The 22,347-nt window shown below is 34.3% G+C and overlaps 1 protein-coding gene across 1 annotated transcript in view; it reads left to right on the top strand.

Annotated features, from left to right (window-relative positions):
* The window catches only part of LOC129803756 (uncharacterized), a 391,692-nt gene that overhangs the window by 204,147 nt on the left and 165,198 nt on the right, over positions 1 to 22,347 (top strand). The gene's annotated exons all lie outside the window — the stretch shown is intronic.

The following is a 22,347-nucleotide window of genomic DNA, read 5'->3' as shown; positions in this document are numbered from 1 at the left end:
CTGAATAATGTTTCTTTTAGCGATAAGTCACACAATGGAAGCTATAATTTAAAAATCTGAGTTATCGTTGAAAAATGCTATTAGTCTACATACAGAAAGAATATTTTGTAAAATTGTTCGTAAATGTTTGTGAATTCCTATTGAGGATTTACGAAATGCTCGTAAATCATATAACCCACTAAAATGTTTCTAAAGTATTATATTTTTTCGCAAATACTGTCTGTAACATGATCAACCAATGAGCATTTTTTGTTCTTTTACAAACAAAAATGTACGAACAAATGTTTGTAAAAGAACAAAAAATGCTCATTGGTTGATCATGTTACGGACAGTATTTGCGAAAAAATATAATACTTTAGAAACATTTTAGTGAGTTATATGATTTACGAGCATTTCGTAAATCCTCAATAGGAATTCACAAACATTTACGAACAATTTTACAAAATATTTTTTTCTAAAACTTGCTCAAAACATTAACCGTGGTTAAAAAAAAAAATAAAACAAAAAATACGGAAAATGTTAACAAATGTTAAAAATTTCTCCACCAAATGTTAAAAAATTGTGTACCCAATGGTAAAAAGTTGTGTACCAAAAGTTAACAAATTGTGTACCAAACACTTGCTTAAAATTTTACCAAACACTTTTTCAAATCTGGACAGCCCTCGGTGTAACAATTTTGTGTACAAATTTTTCTGTGTGTTGGGAAAACTAGAAGAAAATTCACATTATTCGAAGGCATGAACGTTCGAAGAAAGAGTACTTTCCCCTACTACCGAAATCCAAAGCTAAAAAGTACTGTCAGTCTTTGGAAAATTAACGACATCCTTCTAAAAATTTAATACATTGACGTTTTGTTTTTCAAGAACGACTTAACCGACCAAATGAAATTGACTCAAAATTGATCTATTGGTCTAGTTCCATCTCTTTAGAAAGATTGTATCAGTTCCCACATATTTTTGGCAATTCCCCTTTGAATATGATGCCTCTTTCGAAGAGTATTTTTCCCAAATAAAGGCAGTTTTAAATCGTAATTAGAGCCTGTTATTAACATCCTACATCAAACTTTTCATATTCGATGTTTGAAAATCGTCCCACACAATTTCATGCATGAAAATTCTCAATGTATTTGAAAGTTGAAAGTATAATTATTGGAAAAGTTCCTGCTTCAGCCTACATGGCACCAAAAGTTTCATATACAATTTTGCAACTTTAATACCGGCTTGTTAGAAATTTTCACATCTTGCCCAATCTTCACTCTATTGGCACGATGTAAGGAGGGATAATTCTTATGCAAATGTCTTATACAACGGCCTTACGTGTTATCAATGCCTCTGTGGCACTTTCCTAGAACGCCTTTTTAGAGAGAAGAGAGCTTAGGAAGAAGGAAGTGACACGTGAACTACACTATTGGCTGAGATACACTTAACCATCTATGGAGAACATGAGGCAACCGATGGCACATTCAACACCCTGGAAAACCATCTCGAGACTTTGCAGAGAGATTTATCCTTGGATGATGGCAGGAGTACTTCCTTCTCATGTCCTTTTAGACGCGAACACCCGTCACATATGCCGGAGCCAAAGCGATTTGGCACATGAGACGCGGCTGATGAAATATTTAAACCTTAACACACGGCAGCACCATCCTTCAATAAATGTGCAGGAGATCCCTTACATGTGAAAATCTTCCTGCCTTCATCTTAATGATTATTCACCTCACATTCCGACAAAATTCAAATTGCCACAGTTTTACATTTCACTGCGGCAGCAATATTGAAAATGATGAAGTCAATTTCATACATGTTTTTCTCATCCATTTGAAATGCTAATTTTTCCACCCTGACTCCAATATCCCCTACCCATTCCATCCTTTTTTCCAACAACTCATTTGCGCAAGAAATTTCTTGAAAGACTTTCTGCAAAATTGATCGAAACTGCAATCTTAAGGAATGAACGTTTTTATCGGAGAAAACATCAAGATAGAATCTATTGCTGAGTGTTCGGAAGCAAGAGTAATTGAATTTCCTGTATTTGCATATATTCCAACAAAATGCACTTCTTGTATACAAGATTGTATACATAGCTTTTATGGGTCACTTGTCTCACAGCCCTTCTTCAAGATAAATACTCTATCTGGAAGTAAATTTAATCAGAACTTTACTATACTTTAATATTTAATACAACATCACAAACAAAGGAAAAACTGAAATTATTTTACAAACATCAACACTTAAAGTTTATTGCAATTAGAATATAATTATTGATAATACTATTTCTCTTTTCCTCTTTCCGGAATCCATCTGAGGGAAAAACTTTGACGTTCAGTTCTTTGCAATCACTCTGAAATTCCCTGTAAGACAGCCCTCTTTGCTGTATGCTTATCAGGATTTTTAAAAGTTTCATAGTACAAGGAAAAGTTTCTGTAATACTACATAATTACCTGAAGAAAAATTTCATTGTTAACACTAAGGGAGATTGTGACTTTTACAAGGTCATATCCTTCAGTTGTAGCGTGAGTTTTAGGCAGCACTTTTTATATAACCGCTATGTAGAAATCTCGAACTTTAACCAATAAATGGGTGACAAAGCGTCTCAGGCTTTGCAAAGTGCTCAAATTCGTGATTTTGATGCTATACGCCAAAAGCACTTACAAGAAACACAATTGAAATTCTAATAAAAATAAATTATCGATAAATAATAATCGGTTTAGTATATGAAAAGCACTTTTTCAAGCATGGCCTTAAGTACAGACATTTATTAGACATTTGTAGACTCTTAGCCTCTCCTTTTGGCAGAAATTGGACAGCGATATAGCCTTTCCGTCAACGTAAATTACTGTTCGAACTCAAAGAGAGAGCAGTTATATATTTAATTCGCTTTTTCCAACTTGTCACCGCATTAGGGGAATGTTGGCATGGTTCGCACAGAGTGAGCTTTCAAACAACGCAATTTTTCTCTTTGTTTGGAAAGAGCTAGTTCGTTATTTCTTAGCCATAAGATAAATAATTATTAAGCTCATGAAATGAGATGAGAAATGGTAAGTCAGCTCTTTCCAAACGAAGAGTAAATTCACATCGTTTGAAGGTTCACTCTGTACGAACCATGCCTACATTCCCCTAGAGCTTAAACGGTAAAGGATATCACTTTTCGGTATTCGGTGACCCCCAATAAAAAAACATTATCTCCAGACTTTTTTTCCTTTTTTGCCTTACGTTCCACCATATCCTTCAAAACCATGTTTATTTGGTTTTTCGAAACTGGATCAAGCATTTTCAATGACTTTCGGATATGTTTTAAAGATAGATCAGATGAACATTTAGTCCAAACATACATATTACTGGAAAATAAGCCATTTTGAATTATTGAAGGTCAAAGGTAAACTTTGGAAGGCTCATTTTTAACCTATTTGGTTAAATTTGGATTTTTTGGAAAGATATTGAAATTTCTAACCTGCTACATCGGTAATAAACAGGTTAAGTACTGTTTTTTTTTTTTGGAAAATATTATTTAGTTGAACTTAAGTTTGTTCACGAGCTATAGATCAAACAGTAAAAGATATTGACTTCCAGTCTTGGATGAACCCCGCCCATAAGTTCACTGAGAAAAAAAAGGGGATGCGATTAACATTTTTTCCTCAGAAATTTAACACTTTTTAAGTGTAAAAATATATGAACATTTTTTAATGTTAATTTTACCCCTTTTTAAGGGTAAAATTAACATGAAAAAGGGTACCTTTAACCCCTAATACACCTAAAAAGGGTGATATTTACACTGATTTTGGATCAATACTGCAGGGTAAAATTAACATTTCAGGAATGTTATTTTAACTTTTTCGGATTTCTCTCACTCAGTGTTTCACCTTCTTCAAAACCATGTTGGTTCTGGTTTTTCTAAATTGGCCCAAGCTTTTTCAGTGATTTTCTGATATGTTTTAGAGGTAGTCCAGGCGAGTATTTTATCCAAATATACCAATGACCGGAAAATTCGCCATTTTTAATTATTGAATGTCGAAAGTCAATCACTTTGGAGGGCTCGTTTTTTAACCGCTTCGGTTGAATTTGGATTTCTTATCCAGCTATATCATCCCCAATCAATGAAATGAATTGTTCAAGAAATTGTATTTAATTTGTTTTCCTAGGGAAGGTCCCGCATGCTTGAGACGCGCGTATTTTGAGACGTGGTAGAATATTCTTTTATTATTTAAATTTTAAATAAATGTGACAAAGGCACTTATAAAACACAGATGAAGTCGAGATGTTTCATGTCCATGATGTTTTTCTGATTTTACTAATCGTCATAAGTCGGCGATAGCCGCAACAAAGCATTCATTGAGGAGAAGTAAATTGTGAGGCATTCAGAGAAGGTGGGCTGCAAATCGGCAGAGTACCGCTGATCACTCTCCAAGATCGGCTGATTGTCGCCAATCTGTCTTTAAGAACGGCTGTTCGGTGTCGATCACCGTCAATGATAGACTTATTGGCGCTGATTAATGAGAATGATTCGCTAATCAGCAACCGCAGAGAATCATCAGTAACAGACAAGTGTAATTTGTGTAATGGTTCTAGTCAAATAAAAAATTAACATGTTTCTTTTAGCAATTTTAGCACTTTACTGTTCTCAAAATGCTTCTACATCATCGACTTTTTTTTGTGTAGGTTCATATCGCAACTGTTTGACTGTTTTAGAACACAAAGAAGACCTGGAGAAAATATTCAATACATGACCCAAAACAAAAAGTCGATATATAATAATATATAATATAATATAATATATATATATATATAATATATTATATATATTATATATAATATATATAATATAATTTATAATACGAAAAACTTCTCAATTTTTAGATATTTAGCCTAACGATCGCGAGTGCAAAAAAAAATCCCATATAAATTTAAATCGAAGTATGAGAAAGTGGCTTCAAATTTCAGGCATCTTGCTAGGGCCTATGTCTCAAGCAAACTCAGGATGATCCTTGAGAATATTCATCCTGTAAAGTTAAGCAGTAACGATTTATCCCAAACTGTAATACACTCGAGGCTTAGGATCCTTCTAATCCTTCTAATCAATGATCAGTAATAAATCTTATAAAGCTTAATCAAACTTATTTTTACAGATAAACAGTAACACTTTTCTAATTTATGTTTATTTTTTCTCTCTTTCTAGGTAAGTCGATGTCACATTCGGGTATAATACAATGAACAGGGGTAGGCTCTTGGGTGACATTCTTAAAGATAATTTCGAGAGTGGTAAGCTCTATTCCAAATTCCCTTTACCATTTAATTAATTAGAAATTCTATGCAAATCTTCTTTCGAAGTGACAAGACAGTTAAGGGGCTAACACACTTTTGGCAATTTCAATTTTCACTGATATATAATTTTCCTAAATCCTCTTGTGCAGCCAAAATTGTGCCACGGATGTGAACAATGGAGAAGAGGTATTAACTATTTTGAGGATTAACGAGACCCCTCGGTGAAAAGAACCCAAAAGGAGTGATTTATGAGGATTTACAGGTTCATTGTTGAAATTTTCTGGCAAAATGTCTAACCCCTGGTTTTGGCATTTTCCCACACTACAAACCCCATAACATTTGAATCACATAATCCAGCCACGAGAATTGTTCACTAGCAGTGTGGTAGTCCGGTGTACATTTCAAAAAACTACCCCCATTGGTATTACAAAGACCCCCTGTAGATATTGAAAATGAAATTTAAACTCAATACGATTTTCCACCATACCACTTAAACTCCATATACCCATCGTGCATTCAATCCATAGCTCCAGAGATAATACCTGTGAGAGGTGAAGAGATTTTCATCTATTGTATTTAGATCTTTTTCTACTGTGGAAATTCAATTGAAATTGAACGAGAAAATTCGAGGTGACACAACTATAAACCATCCACAATTGTGCTAAAGTCCCCACTTGTGATAAAAAAGAACCTCAAACTGCAATTCAACTAAATGCATAAAATGAAAATGGGAACATTTAAATTCACGGTTTTCCACAGGGTTGAATTGACAAAATTAAATTTTAAGCGACGCTCTTAAATTCTCCAAATGGATCTGAGTTGAATTATTGTAGATCAGTGGGACAAATTTTTAGTACTTTAGACTTAATAGGCTTCACTGCTATAAAAGTACTCAAATTAATTAAAGAATTCAATTTGGGAATTGATTTGAAAAACATTTTTTTGGTACTAAATTTTTATTTAGTACACTGCCTCAATGATAACGCAACAGTCTTTACGAGATATGTTACTTTTCTTTTAGTACAAGCAAGGTTTATATGTTAGACACATAAATTATTTAACTGATTAAAAACTATAAAATATTTAGTTACCACAATATATTATAAATATTTCACTAACAGTAATCTTTTCTAGTAAGTAGTACTAAAGAAAACTCTCATAAAATTGTACTAAAAAGTGTCAGATTTTAAAAGAAAAGAATAGAGTATGCCTACCAAAGCAAATAAAATATTTTGAAAAGTAATCTATTCTTTAGAAAGACAGATCTAAATTTTTAGTACTCGGATAAACTGAATTGTAGTACTAAATTTCAATTCTGTTCTCATGTACACTACTTCAATGATAACGGATATTCTATAGTAAAACTGTCAGTTTTTTGTTTTAGTACAAACGAGGTAATATGTTAGACACATATATTAATTTCATTATTTAAAAAACGGTAAAATATTTAGTAAACACAATATATAAATATTTTAGTAATAGTAAAATTTTCTAGTAAGCAGTACTAAAAGGAAATTCTTCTGAAATTTGGCTAAAAAGTGTCAGATTTTAAAAGCGATTACATATTTGAATAAAACTATTCTTAGAGATACAAATCTAAATTTTTAGTACTCAGATAAACTAAACAAGCCTTTGTCAAAAATTGATTTTGTACATTAATAAAAATCTAGGAAAACGGATATTGAAAAGAATTAAATAATTCAATAGATTTCTAAAACAAAAGAGTCACAATATTTTGTTCTAAATTCCAAATTCTTTTAAGTTGTTCTAAAAAATATATGTTTCTCTGAAGCTTTGCCATTGACTAAGTTTGTGACAAAACTTGCAACTTAAATGTGTAATTCCAATGAAATTCTTTAAATGAATTGAGATTAATAGAACATGTTTTAAATTTAGTACTTGCGTCGTTTTTAGTACAGGTTTATTTTAAAATTTGCCGCCCCATGTCAATTGTTTTATTTCTGAAAAAATTTGTTATCAGTTGAAATAATGGCGTGGCAAATAGTTAATCTTCCAGATGAATCCATTTCGTTTCTTCAAAATAAAAGCGTCCTAACTGCATTTTTTTGTATTTGATATCATATCAAACGAAGCGGCATGATCTGTCATTAGTCACTAGCAACGATACAAAGCAAATGGCCATAGAATAATTTTATTTTGAAGAGACGACTTATCTATTTACTTGTTTTATAGTTGATTAGGTCTAATATTTATTAGGATAGGGTAAGATGTGGTAATTCAGGATCATGTTTTTTTTGGCATTTTGGGATTTTTTCACGGTTTCAGATGGTCATAGAGAAAAAGAAAACCACGGAGAAGTACAAGAATTTACATTCCAGAGTACTTCTTCGATGGTTTTTCCTTTTGCCATGTAGAACTGTTAGGAAACCTCAAAGTGCTAAATTAGACATTTTTCCAAAATACCCCATCTTACCCTACTTGTTCTAAATTTGTAAATTTTAGCGTGGACATATAACTCGAAGATTGGATGATAAGGCAAAAATGGGACTGAAGTTTTTATACGAATATTACATTCAAATTCTACAATAATCGTATTTTAGAGCAATCTGAGAAAATTAGTACATGATTGAACTCAAAAGTTCTGTGAGGAGTAGTAGGAAGTCTATCAGAAAACGTACAATGCTTCTTATAGTGAAATTCGGCAAAGAATTAATTTTAGTACAAGCCTGTACTAAAAGTATTTCCCTAAATATCTTTTATCTTTTAACATTGATAATTTAGAATTAATTTATCTCTAATCTTAAGTAATTTGAATTTGTCAGGAGACACCCCAAGTGCAATATCTCGACGAAGAGGAAAATAAAATCGATTAAAAAGTTTACAAGTGATCCACTTGAGTACAGAGTTTGTAGAATGTCCCAATTACATGTTCTAACAAAGGGGGAAACAAATAATGCTCAGCAATTTAGATATAAATTAATCTGATAGACCAAATTTTACATTCTTTTTGCACAGGAGTGAGATGTCAAATGAAAAGTTTTGAAAATGCAGCACGTGTCGTTGAATATTTTCATAATTCTCCATAATGGCACACCATCAACATCATCGTCGGTGTCAACTCCCCTGGAAATTGTTCTTCGTCTATTTCCTCACTTTTTGCCCATACAAATAAATTGCTGGGATTCTTTCTTGCTTGAGAGTGTTCCTCCAAGTCACTAACATTCATCGTCATGTAGCTCAAATATGGTTCACATTTTATATGTAGGGTGCTTGGGAATAGAAGGACATATCATTTGCTGGAATGGGAAAATTGCACTCCATTCTCGCGATAAATAATGCGCGAATTTTCAAACCATCACACCCCTTCCGTGCCAATCTGTGATTGAAGTGCGCCCATTCAACCGTCAGCCTCCGACCATCACCCAAATATCCCACTTCTGAGTTCCAACTTGACAAATTGGGGACTTTTCTCAATTCCACACAGAATTATGTGGGCTGTCAATTGAGGAATTCTTTTTTTTTTTATCCTGAACCGGGAGTTCGCGCAACGAACAACCCTTAAACGCTTATAGCACCCGACTACAATCGATCAGGGACAAAAATGTCCTGGGGCTTACAGTCGCTGGGGGAATATCCCTGAATGGCATTCCCTTTAATTTTGTTGCGGCATAAAGCATCCTCATGGTCGTTGGATTACGTTTATAGCCATCGTTTTGCTACAAGATGTATTTTTATTGGACTCAGTGAAAATTTTCCGAAGGAAAAGGGATTCTGCAGACAATGTTTAGAGAGATTTGCAACATTTTGACTCAAAGTTGGTATCCAAGGAGAGAAGAAGTTCCAGGTTGGGAATTGTTTCTTAGGTTCGGAAGATTAAGAGCACCATGAGAAACGTTAAATATTTACGTCCATGTAATACTTAAGGTTCCTACAGACGATCTGTAGATCTATTTTTCTTAATTAAAAAAAAAACCTGATTCATTAACTTAGATATGTTATCTGGGACCTGGGACCCAAGTAGCAAAATACTGCAATAGTGTATCAGTAGGGGAATTCTATAACTATATGACAATGTCATATGGCAAACTTTCGCGTAAATTTTAGAACAGGACAACATTAAAGCCCAGTGAACATCGAATGGCCATTCATAAAAGCTCCGTAAAGTGCTCTTCAGGCTAGAGGTTTAGCCCAGTTTCCGAAGGTCTCAAAATCCTATATACCAACAAATTTTATTGTTTTTTTTCTTTGGAAATAGAACATTTTCTCTTAATAATTCAATCTTAAGTAAAATTTTTCCAAGAAATTTTGACTGATAAGAAATTATAGCAGTTAAGCCATATGGCTAAACCTTAGGTCTGAAACCAGTATAAAGCTCATGGGATTCATATGAACATGATATTCCAGAATTACTTATACAGAATTCCCCTACAGGTAATGTAAACGTTACTAGAACATCCTTTAAATGGCTTGGCATAATTCTCAACCATAACCATACACTTACTTTTAAATTACCATATTTTTACCTGAAATTATTACTTTAGAACAGAATTGGGCAACTGACCAAAACGATGACATAAATCTTTTATTTCAAATGTTTAGGAACTTACGTTATTTTCTTTTGGTAATATTAACGTCAGTAAAGCGTAAGTTTCTGCAATTGCAACAACTAATCCTACTTTCATTTAACGGAATTACATTTTACTGCGAGAGATTTCTATTATGAATTGACACAAATGTCTCTTATTATGTGCCGCATTTTCGAATTATGTTCTTTATTATTATTTAACCTTTCTTACGAGAAAGAGAAAAAAATAATATTAATTTGGTATGCATTTGAGAAGACATCAATAATTTTGTTGGGGATCTCAGTGGCGCAATAGGCAAGAGCATTGGCTTTTGGGTGGATGAGATCTCTGACTAGACTCTCACAGTTGTGAGTTCGAGTCTAGCCCTGTGCAAAGATCTGAATGTCTGATTCAGGCAATTTTTTCATGTAAGAATAACGTAATTAATGCACTGGCTTCGCCCGAAACTCCGGGAGCATGGAAGAAGAATCTCATCTCGGGAAGACGCTCCTGGGCGGTCTACAATGGAGTTAGCAGGGAGAGAACGAGAATTGACATTGTAAATATGATTACCTTTTATATCGATACGAATAATAATAATATAATAATAATTTCGTGCTAATCTCGTCCGTTTTCATGCAAACAGTATCTTTTGAAGAAAGTATCAAAAATTAAGTTCTGTGATAACTAAATACTGCGATAAATTCTGTGATGTAAAGACACATGTTGGTAATAAACAATACAATACAATACAATACTATTCGGAAATTTATCGTTCGAACAGAAAATTTTGTAAAATAATATTAATTTTCTTAAATGATATTTTTTTTGTGCTTCATTCTGTTACAACTGAATTTACGTCCAACGCTATCTGCTGGGGAAATGAAGAAAAAATGGAATAAATGGTAAATTTGTCGTAATAATTACCTCATTTTAACGTGAAGGTTACTCTCTATTCCGAAAATATGATGTGAAGATGCGATAAAGGTAAAACATTATGATAATATGATTTTGCTACTTGGGTACTTACCTACTTAACCTTAAATTAAGATAATAAAAAACTGAAGCCCTATGTACAGTAATAAACTACAAAAAAGTGTAAAAAAAAAAAAAAAAAAAAGCTTGAAAATTCACTTAAGGACCGGTTAATGACGGTTTGTTGACGTTGCTGACGAATAAAGTATCAAGAAAGCTGAAAATTCTAAATGGAAAAACAGCCAGCGCTAAAGCGGCAACTATGTGAACTTGCATTTTAAAACACTGTCGATTTTCGAATAGGCTTAGTCTTGCTTCCGAGTAGCTCTGCCTTTTCGAAATATTATTACTGAACAGTACAAATGACATTACTTACTTAATTACTTATTATCCGTGTGGTAGAAAATTCAGTTTTCTCTGGATGTAGACACAAGCGTAGGTAATTTCCTTCAATATTGACATAAATTTCTCCATGTGTAGAGGCTATAACCCTTGAAGTTTTCCTTTATAAGATATGTTCAAAAATGTAAACATCATGTTCAGCTTAGCTTAAAGTCTAACTAAATTTGGCCTGGGCTTTTCATCAGTCATAAACAAATCTTTTATACCCTCAAACATTCTGCTTTATTTTAAGTGAAAATTGTGCACATCCTTTTTTAATATCGTGCAATAAATTTGAACGATCAATATCGAAATTTTGAATATCGTACCATAAAAATTTACAATTTCTCCCTGCCATTTCACCAATGATAATCGACCAATAAATAAAATGTCTTCGACCTTTTCTTCTCAGCACACACTCGACCATATTCCCAACCAGTGGAATTCTGGGGAAGGATTGGAAGGAGTATTTGTGGCTAAGGATGAATAAGGGGTGTAATACTGTCGGTATATAAGCGATAAAAATACAGTGAAGATGAAAGAGGTCGAAATGACAGAGAAAATTCATATAGACCACAGATGTTGTATTGAATGACGATTTTCACTTTGCGCACAATTTCCATTTGGAAGTCGTGCGTGATGGCTAGAAAATGAACTACATTCAGAATTGTAGCTAAAAGATGCTAGCTAGAAGTTCAGAGATCTCTAGTCTAAATGGTATTTGCACCGGCAGAGAATCCTATCATCTTTTGGCAACAGACGAAGTTCGTAAATATCTGGGAAAATTGCGAGGAGGAAAATTAAGAAGATGGTATGAGATGCACTCGGCCCCAAAGAGAATCCAGACAGAACGAGATGATGGGATCCCCGCCGCTGTTCGTTGCTAGGATACAAACACATGACGCGTCCCGACGAAGCTCCGTCGCTTTTCCATCGAGGAAAATCACAATTCAGTGGTGGCCAACCCAGAAAAAACGCGCCACTCCCGATTTTCTACCAAAATGGAACTTTAACGTCCGTTTTTTCACGCGTCACATATGATGTAAATTTGCTGTCAAATCAGGCACAGATAATCGAAAACGTGTGTGATCGAATGCATGGTCCATCGTTGTCAAACACGCATTTTTCCAGGGGGGTGTTCGTTCATGGGTTGTGCACAACCGGCCCATTTGTGCCCATCGACCCGAAAAAAATTCAATTTAGTCCGTCGCCTCTTGGTGCCGGAATCCCTTTCATCCACATCCGCTTCCACACACAATAAAAATTGTTCTTTTGCTTCTCAACCAAGAGGCTACTCGCAGAAACATTACTAAACTTAATGTTATTGCCATGATTGCCATATGGCTTCATTTTCGGTTTATTACTTGGTTTAGTTTGTCAAAGTTAATACTTTAGTATACTAAGGCTATCAAGGTTTGATTAAGATTTGTCTATGGGTCGGTTATATTCCTTTCGGAACCGCTGCACCCAGGCCACTTATTTGGGCTCATTATGCACTCCTTATTCTCCTGTTATATCTTAACTCCCAAGGAGGCAAATCAGTTTTATATCACAGTGCTCTGTGTGCGTTCTGATACACACAGTACCGCTTTATATCACGGTAAACCAACCTTGGTTTGTGGATCTGGGCAGTGAATGTGTATTTGTATTCGATTGAACTCTGTATCGAAACTTATTTCCTATACCAACCTCTCTTTTTAGGCGGTTCATTGTCCATGCATTGGCATTACTTTTCCATTCATTTACTGGACGAATTCGAGACTAATACAACAAATGAAAAATCTGCAGCTGCCTAGTTTCGACTCGAGACCTCACAGTCTTAGAGCCACTACTCTATCCACTGATCCACTAAGGCCCCTATGGATACTAAGGATGTAGTCAAAATCAATTTAACGTAAATTTATAATTAAATTGGCACTCAATGGGTTAAAAAAAAATTTCAAGAAGTAGGGCAGTCGCTCTATAATGCAAGTGTCCGGGATTCAAATCCTCTTTGTCTTTCGGTCACCAGAAATCTTTCTAACGTTAAAGGTGTTTGAACTGCATCCAGTAAGCCTTACTACATTTGATTCCACAGGACATGAGACTGACAACGCCATTTTTGTAAAAGAAAAAAATAATAATGCGTATTCTGAACTCCCCTTGCAGAAGGCCTAGTTCCTTTGTGGAATGTTGTATTAAGCTGCGAATCGTAATCATTTTTGGTCACACATCATTTCTGAACTAAGACGATTAAGGCAAACTTAGGTTAGCTCCGATCTGTCTGCTACAGACATCTAGGTTCTATTTGAGCCCCTTGCGACTAGCCCAGTAAGTCTTACTTTTTTTTGAACTGGTTTAACTGCAGAATGTCTTCAGTTGCCACTCATTTGACATCCTCCAGTGTCAGCAATTCTTTCTTAAAGGTTTTAATTCCTGGCTTGGAATTCGAAACAGTACCATTATAATCTTTGTTAAATATCTGTAGCTTGATTTATAAGATTTCACAATAATGTAATCACATGGATCGACCATTCATTAGAGACTTCTATAATATAACTTTGGTTGAGATAATCAAAGCCCCAGTCAAAATCTAGAAAGCCAAAATCCTGAACACCAGAATCCGGGAAGAATTAAAATCTTGAATTCTTAGAAGTATCATAGTTATTCCTATGATAGTATCTGCTTTTGCTGTATATTGGAAAAGGGGAATTTTGTGTGTTTTATCAAATTTTTCAACACATTATCCTGTGTTTATTTCGTCCATTTCAAAATTTTGGCCCATTCAGGATTTCGGCTTTTTGGGATTTTGCCGTCAAGATTTTGGTTTCCGGTATTTTGGCTTTCGTTATTTTGACCGCTACTAAAACCAGTACAGGTTCTTTTCTTATGGGTTTAGTGGCAAGAAACGGCGGTTCAAAACTTGTTACTTTAATTGGATCACAAAAAGGATACTTTAAAATAATTGAAATAGGCGACTTTTCATCCTACTACCAAAGCATAAAATATCACCCTTTCCACTTGAATATTTCACTTTCTATTTCTATATTAGTCACAAAGTTTATGTACTCTTCACAAAATTACAACGCCCCTTATAAGAATAAGTACCGTACATGAGAGAGTGATTTGGCCCTCTAGGGACAACTTTGTCATCCCGCTACTCGAAAGGTTTTATTTATTTCTAGCACTTGATAATATTTACCGATCACACGTTGTAGATAGAATCAGTGAAGAATGTTTAAATGCTTAAATTGATAAAACAGGCTTCAGAATAGGTGATAGAAAGGCCAACTGCGGAGGGCAACGAGGGCAATCACATGTTTCGGCGTTGACGACGCCAACCAAAAGTTCAAATAACCATATTCGTTAGAAGATGGTACGATAAGACAAATTCAAATAATTACTTTAATAAAATTATTTGACTACAGTCTGGCTACTGTAGTCCCTGCTGTTATTATGAATCAAGGGTACATCACTTCAAGAAATTTGTACACATCTTTCTTCATTCTTTTTTTCCTTTTTTTCCTTTTTCTTTCTTTTCCTTTTTTTGCTTTTCTTTTTTCCTTCTTTTTCTTTTTTTTATTATAAAAAAATACTTCATTTCTTAGCTGGTTTTTTATTTATTTTATAAAAACTTATTTTGAGTTGTACTTCGTTTACAAGCGTGTCCTTTTCCAATCTTAAAGTTTTCCGCATTTTGTGCATAAGGACCAAAAACTGAAATTTTAGCTCTTCGTCATTGATTGCGATTTTCCTTGCGCTCTCCTCCATTTATTGGATTTTTCAGAAACCACTCATTTGGGAATATCTCAAGAACAAAACTATTTATACTTTTCATTTTTGGATATGTTTTTAGATGTTACCAAAGTGGACATTTTGTCCTTAGACACCAATATCATCCAGAAATTTCTTCTTGGAATTTAAAAGATACACTCATTCCCGGCAGTAAGTCCTTCGGGATTATGCACCTGACGGAATTATGCACATACAATTATGCAAGTTTGCCTACCATTGGGAGTCAATTTATGAAATCATTCTTGAAATACGCCTAAATGTATACTATTTTGCGACACGGAAAATTTGAAAGCATTTTGCTACTTTTTCAGAATAAAACTTTAATTTCTTTTATTAAGGTAAATTTTTTTTAAATACTCTAACCATTTATAGAAGAACTCTGCCCAAAGAGTACTGTTTGTTAATGCATTTGTATTAAACAGTTGAATCTTTTTGTTTGAACTACTTTTACTCCGCGCGAAATTCGTTCTACGGCCCATTTATTCAAAAGAAAGCCCCTGCGGTGGAAATTTTCTCGATGCTTAATGCCATTTCGCGCGTTTTTTCGGTTCGGAAAATGTGCTTAATCCCGGGATTGAGTGTAAGTGTTTATACTCTTGTACCAGTGAATTTCAACATAAAATAAATACTTAACCAAGTAAGAAATGATTAGGCTTGTGAATTTTTTTTTAGTATTTCAAAATAAAATGCAAATTTTTAAACATTTTCTCCTTTTTTTTCCTTTTCTCTTCTTTCTTTCTTTTTTTCTTTTCTTTTCTTTTCTTTTCATTTTCTTTCCGAAAACTTTTCTTTTCTTTTTTTTCCTAAATTTTGTACACTTTTTTCAAGTGAGGTTCCCTTGTTATGAATCATCAAAGATTGATTGGATGCACAAAGTACCTCGTTCTTTAGATTATCCTTTTGAATGAATTTTTGGTCTGTTAGGATGTAAAAAAAGGACGGTAAAGTGAAACAGATCTCTCACAATTTTTCTCTTTAATTCTTCACGACGCTTGGAGGATGAACATTCTTTTCATCAGGCTTCGAATTGGAGGAAAGATCACGTACAGGTCGGAAAATTTCCATATAGCCTTTTGCGTCAGCCTTTTGGATGGTATACATCTAAGTGCAAAATTGTGAAAAAGTCCAAGTGAAGTGCACCAGCAAATTTTCTCATGTGTATATGATTTTTCCTACAATTTGAAACTCGATGAAAAGGACATTCATCCTTGAAACGTCGTGAAGAATTAAAGAATAAAAATCAAGAGAGGTCTATTTTTTTCGCGCTCTACCTGCTTAGGTTATCCCTCTGAAAGGTGTGCATCTTTAAAGCAGAGATCTATCAAAGCCAATGGTATAAGTCTCTGAGCATACAGTCAGGTGGTCCTGGCCTATGATTACGTCAGTGTTCCCTTAGCAAGAGTAATCTTGTCGGACCACCATCACCAGTAGACTGATGAGTACCGTTCTCCAGTCCTTGGTTATTTGGTTTCGCAATGTTCAACAAAGCCTTAAAAGGTTTTCAGGACTAACGCTAGTAGCAGCAGCTCTGTATTTTCAAAAAATTCATAACCACAAATTTAAAAAAAATGTATTTAACCGAATTTGATGATTATTTTTCCATGATTGAAAATATTGTTTCTGAAACATCGCTTCTCTTGCTTTCGTTTATTCTGTTGTGCACCTAATTTCATTTTTCTTGGCTTTTAACTTGCTTGTGAGTAGCCCCTTGAGGTTTCAACCAAGCTTGCTCGTGGTTCGTCACCTCGACTTGGCGCAGTGGTGACCCGAGTCGCGTGGGTGAGAACAAGAAAAAGTGATGACCACAGCTAAAATAAAAATGTTCTAACCCAACTTGTCGACAGTAGCACTCTTTGCCAGGATAAATTCCTCCACAATTCTCTCACTTTGTGTGTCCCATCCTGCAGTTGCTACAATGAAGAGATATCCTTTCGGCGTTGATGTATTTATGAGGCGAGGAGGACGTTATATAAAAAAGGGAGCTTTCACATGCCCAAAAACTTGGTCCCATCACACATGGGTGATAATTTGAATAAAAAATTGCTGATTTTTCGTATTTTCCACATTCCTGCACCTCCAGCATACTTCCCCATGGAAAATCATGTCTTTCCCGGGTGACCTTCTTGGCTCCCGCCCCGTGTCATAGGGTATCATGCCATGTGTAGCAAATGTGTATTCCAAGAATCGATTTCTCACTGAGACTTTTCTTCCCCTCGGCTTTTGTGTACTTATTTTTTTCTATATTGCATGAAAAGTTTAATGTTGAAGAGTGTTCAAGTGTTTGCTACTTGAAGTTTTGTGCATTGTATATGGCATAGTTTGTGATGAGCTACAGATCTCAGGCTTAACCTTAAGGCTCAACTTCTTAAAATTTGATTTTCTTTTAAGTCAAGTTTTTAATAGAATGTTATTAAGTTTTTTGAGACCACTAGCTGAAATTTATTTCATTACGATAAGTATCTATCCACTGTAAGATATATATGAATTTATAAGAAGATTGACAAGCCCTGTCGAAGGGGAGTAAGTATGGAAAACAAGAATATCCTTCTGAAAAAATCAGTCCCGAGTTGTACAGAATAAGGTCTTTTTTATCCAACTTCGATGTCATTTCCCGAATTTCTTCAGTGAAACGTAAGCATAAATTATTTATCATAGAGACAAAGAGAGAAGTGATTTGAAAGGCACCACTTGATGGAAATCCGGGAAGATCTATCTTGTTTTTGCAACTTTCTGTCGACTGAAATTGCGCAAAATTTCTAAATGGTATGAGTTCGTCATTTCAGTCTCATTATATGCCGGGAATTATGTTTCTCTTGCTCTTCAGCAAAAGACGAAAATGGCAAAATGGGCATAGACTGAAGGATAACGATGAGAGGACAATGCTCGGGAAATGGGAGCATATTTAATAATGCGTAAATTATTGTAAGCAATTTTGGGATACTTGTGCCAGGAGAAAAGACACTGCAAGAAACATTTTTATAGGGTGTACTGTGAGAAATGTTATATCATTTCTCAGTTAATATGAAATTATAGAGTGAGCTAAATGAACTAAAAGCCCTCTTATAGAAGAATTACAACAAAAATATCAAAAGAGTGAGAATTATTAAATGCACATTCATGTAATAAAATAATTGAGAAAAAAGCCAAGAAAATGTTTTCTAAAGACATGCAGAATCATTAAAACGTTGAATGATATAATATAATTAGTACATGCATGTACTAAATTTAATCCTGATAAAAGTTTTGTCATTTTTGTTTTGAAAGAGTTCAGGGATAAACAAAAAGAAATGTATTTGCTTTTCAGGAAAATCAATTAATAAAAGGAAAATACATGTAGTGTTATTTTCAAGTAGTAATGCATGTACTAATTTAGATAAGTTTTTATAAATTCGTATAAGAAAAGCAAAAAATCTGCCAAAAATTTATGTACGTAAGAGAAATGATAAATCGATTTCTTTACAGTTTTAAAAATTTTGACAGAAGTTATGCTTATGAAATCTTAAGAAAAGTTAAAACGATCTTGTACTAAATTTGTTTGTGATAAGAATTTATTTTATTTTAAACCTTTAAGTAAAAGATAACACAAAAATGAAGAAAATGACTAATAAATCCCGCTCTCTTTTTTGAAATAAAATTAGAACATGCATGTACTAAATATGCGTTCAAGTGAATTTCTTTTTCAAGAAAACAAATCACGATTTTTGAAAAGGGTAAGAATTTTACTCTAGTAGTAAGCATTAAACCAATAAGAGTGATTCTGTCCTGAAGCTACTGTTTTTATTCGAAATAATCACCCTTCATATCTAAAACTATAATTTTAGCTTTACATTTCAATTGGCTCAGTCTATGAATTGTACAATTTTTCTTCTCTTATCACATACTTTTTTCCACAGATGAATAAAAAGAAAGGACTGAAAGTCCTCCCCCTGCGAAAAAGTTGCACACTTCATGGAATAGTATATAACTTCAAATGCGGTGTATTTATTGCAGGAACAGATCTTCCATTTGACGACACAATTTAGTCGTAAATTTCCATCTCTTTTCACACTATACACACCATTTTTATTCTTTCTGCACAAAAGTTCACCCATCCAAAAAATCTTTCTACATCGATCTATTGCAGTTTGTGGAGCAAACTTAAGACTGGGAGGGAGAGATTGGGACAAAAGGAACCCTCCTGCCCCAGCTAGAAAGTAGATCAGAGGAATTTTTATTTCACAGACAGGCAAATAATAAATTTTCCTGAGAGATTCTTGCTCTTGGCACCATCATAAACCCATCATACACCACCTGACCCAGAAGTAAGATTCATCCTCCATCCCAAACATGTGACACGCTTGAAATATTCAAATTCTCTCCCTCAGCCCCTACCAACACACAAGCAATCCTTTTATTTTATGTATGCAAATTTTCTAGCTCCTAAAATCCAACTGCTTCGTGTTGAACTCTGCAGGGGGTTGATGAAGATTATATGACATGAACTTTATACCATTGGTACTTCTTACACATGAGACACTGAATGGGCGAATGGGGCGCCATGCGAGTGGATGTTAAAAAGCACCCTCGGAAAGCACACGACACTTTTTATGGTTCACCCTGTCCCCCACTGTTTGCCCAGCTAAATTCTTATTTATACCAAAACAGTGAAAATCTCTCTAGCTTCCTGAAGAGGGGGAGGACTATGCATAAGACTCCCTTATCGTAACTCAACCCAAGAGGTTGATCAATGCTAAATACTAGTCAAAAGTTAGTTTGTTAAGTTTGTTTGTTAATTTGAATAATTCTTCAACAAATGGTCATGCGACTTGCAAAAATAACATTCACGGCAACTCCTTGAATTTCTATCAGAATAATCATCCTCTGCTTCTATCACTTTGACAGGTACCTCTGCTCCGATCGATTTCTGCTCCAGACCAATCCCTTTGCCATCGCCTTCTATCTTCTTTATTTATTAGTGTATTTAAAGGATTATAATCGTATATATTAGTTTATTTAGTCATACGTATTCCCCTAATAGCCGAAGCATAACTGGCGATTTACACCTAAAGCTATAATTCATGCGTGCAACTCTTATGGTAATGGGTCTAAGGGGTGCGCGCCAATTTAGCTCAAGCAATTCACTTTCAGAAAACATTTTCGCTCACATTTAGGATACGCGATCATGGGTGTAGAGTAGAACCTTAAAAGCCCTCGCAATCAGCCTCAATTTACTCACGACCACAGGGACGGTAAGATAAGCTCATAGATCCAGGAAAAGGAACAGAATTCCTCTTGTAGACATTTATTCATTTATTTAATTTCACTATTACTTGTTTCTTAAATTTCCGGGGGCCGGATCAGCAACTTTAGATATCGGGGATAAGAAGATTTTCCTACACAAAGTTACCTTTAGACAAACCATGATGTCTTTCTGAGATTTCCCATGGACAAACTAGGACAGATCTCTAATGTTTTAGCTTGTAAAACTTCAAATTTATCGAAAAACTCAATAAAAAAAAGAATGTAATGTTACACTCTCTTATGTTCGCAATTGCATGCGTTGCTCGCGAGAATTATAACCTAAATGCGAAAAATGCCTTATCTCAGAAAATCGTATATAAAATCGCAGCAATACATTGGAATCCCTTGGAATAAGGGAATACAGACACAAATTTCGATCCTGGGCATCCCCTCAGCCCTTATCTTCCATTATTGATAAACTTTGTTTTAATTTCTTCAGAGATAGAAAAAGAGAATTTTTTAAAAATTAGTAAATCAGTTTCGGTTTTTTGATAAAATTTAGCTTCAGGTAGTTTAGATCAGAACGAGTCTGTCCAATATGATCTTCAAACCCAATGTTTAACCGGGTCCCGGTCAAAATCCCGAATGCCAAAATCCCGAAAGCCAAAATCCCGTTCTTGAAAGTGTCATAGGTACTCCCATGATTGCATCCGTGCTTGCTGGAGGCAAAGGGAAATCTTCTGTGTCTTGGGAAATTATTCTAAACATTCCTTTGAGGATTTGGAATATTCGGGATTTTGACCTTTTCGGGATTTTGGCGTTCGGGATTTTGGCTTTCGGGATTTTGGCTGCCACCGGTTTAACCATATGGCTTAACTCTTCTAGTTGTCGTATCAAGCAAGATTTTTGGGAAAATTTATGGTTTAGTTTCCGATATTAAGTGTTAGTGATTCATGACAGATTTTGAAAAAAATAGTAAAATTTGCTTTTTTTGTCTGAAACCAGTGTTAGTTTGCTTTTTTGTATCCTAGGAGTAGTGTGATGAATAGTAGGATGATTAGTAGCTGATATGTAAATAAAATCGATCGAATTTCCGTATCCTCAATCCGGAAATTCTTTGACGTTGCTTTGGGTTCCCTTAGTTAACCAAAGAGACTAGATCGTTTTCTTGTACTACAGAAACCAAGTGATAGGATGATAAGAATGGCTTAAACTAGTCGTATAAAAAGCACTTTATTAATTGCACTTTTATTGAACGTACTGAAGTTGAGGTTCCTTTAGTTAAACTACCGTAGATGCGGATAATTTTGCACCCCGGATTTTCGCAAGCTCTTTCTTTATCTCTAGCGCTTAAACGTTTAAGGACAAGTGGGACACCGGTGTACCAAAAATAAAAATAATTTATTTGGCTGCAGTAAAGTTATTTTGTCCTATAAATATTAAGAAATTTTAATCTTAATCTTAATATTTTTAATGATAAAGTTTGATCTAAGATTCGCAAGGGAACTAAAGAACTTAACTTAACTTAAAAACTAGAATTAAAGAAAAGCTTGCGAATAGTAGGGCTTCAAAGTCACCTGCATCTACGGTGCGCCCAACTCGACTGTACAACAACCTATCAATTTAACCCTTTAACGACGAGACACTTTTTACGGACTGAAAATCAACAATAAAAATTAAACTGAGAAACATAATCAATGATAAATTTTACATCTAACCTTGGAAAGCCCAACAGAGTCTGATTCGGTGTATTTTGTGCTTCTATGAACGATAGGGATAAAAATAGCCCAAAAATTTCAATAATTTTTATGACAATACCAATGAATAATATTTTTCGCTTTAATGAAAAATATTACGTATGAGTATTGTAGTTTTTATTCTAAAGAGTTTTGCTTAAAAAAAATTGGAAGTATAAAAAATAAAAAAATCAATTATGAATTTGAGAATTTAAAAATTCTTAATTTTTGAGCTTAAATATTTACTACATAGCAAATAGCTAGAGACTTGCAAAAAATATTCTAGATCCTTCAACCTTCTACTTTACAATTATGTACAGTCATAAGAAAAAAATAACTTTAGGTAGTCAGGAAAAATTATTTTCTTTATGGGACACCGGTGTCCCAATCGTCCTTAAAGGGTTAAGTCCTGTTTTTGATTCGCTTGGCTGTTTCCTGACTTATCAAAGTAAACGTTCCTGTAATGTACAAAGAAAG

This window comes from Phlebotomus papatasi, chromosome 2 (genome assembly GCF_024763615.1).
Source record: "Phlebotomus papatasi isolate M1 chromosome 2, Ppap_2.1, whole genome shotgun sequence".
Classification (NCBI taxonomy): domain Eukaryota; kingdom Metazoa; phylum Arthropoda; class Insecta; order Diptera; family Psychodidae; genus Phlebotomus; species Phlebotomus papatasi.
This window is presented reverse-complemented; position numbering and strand designations above follow the sequence as displayed.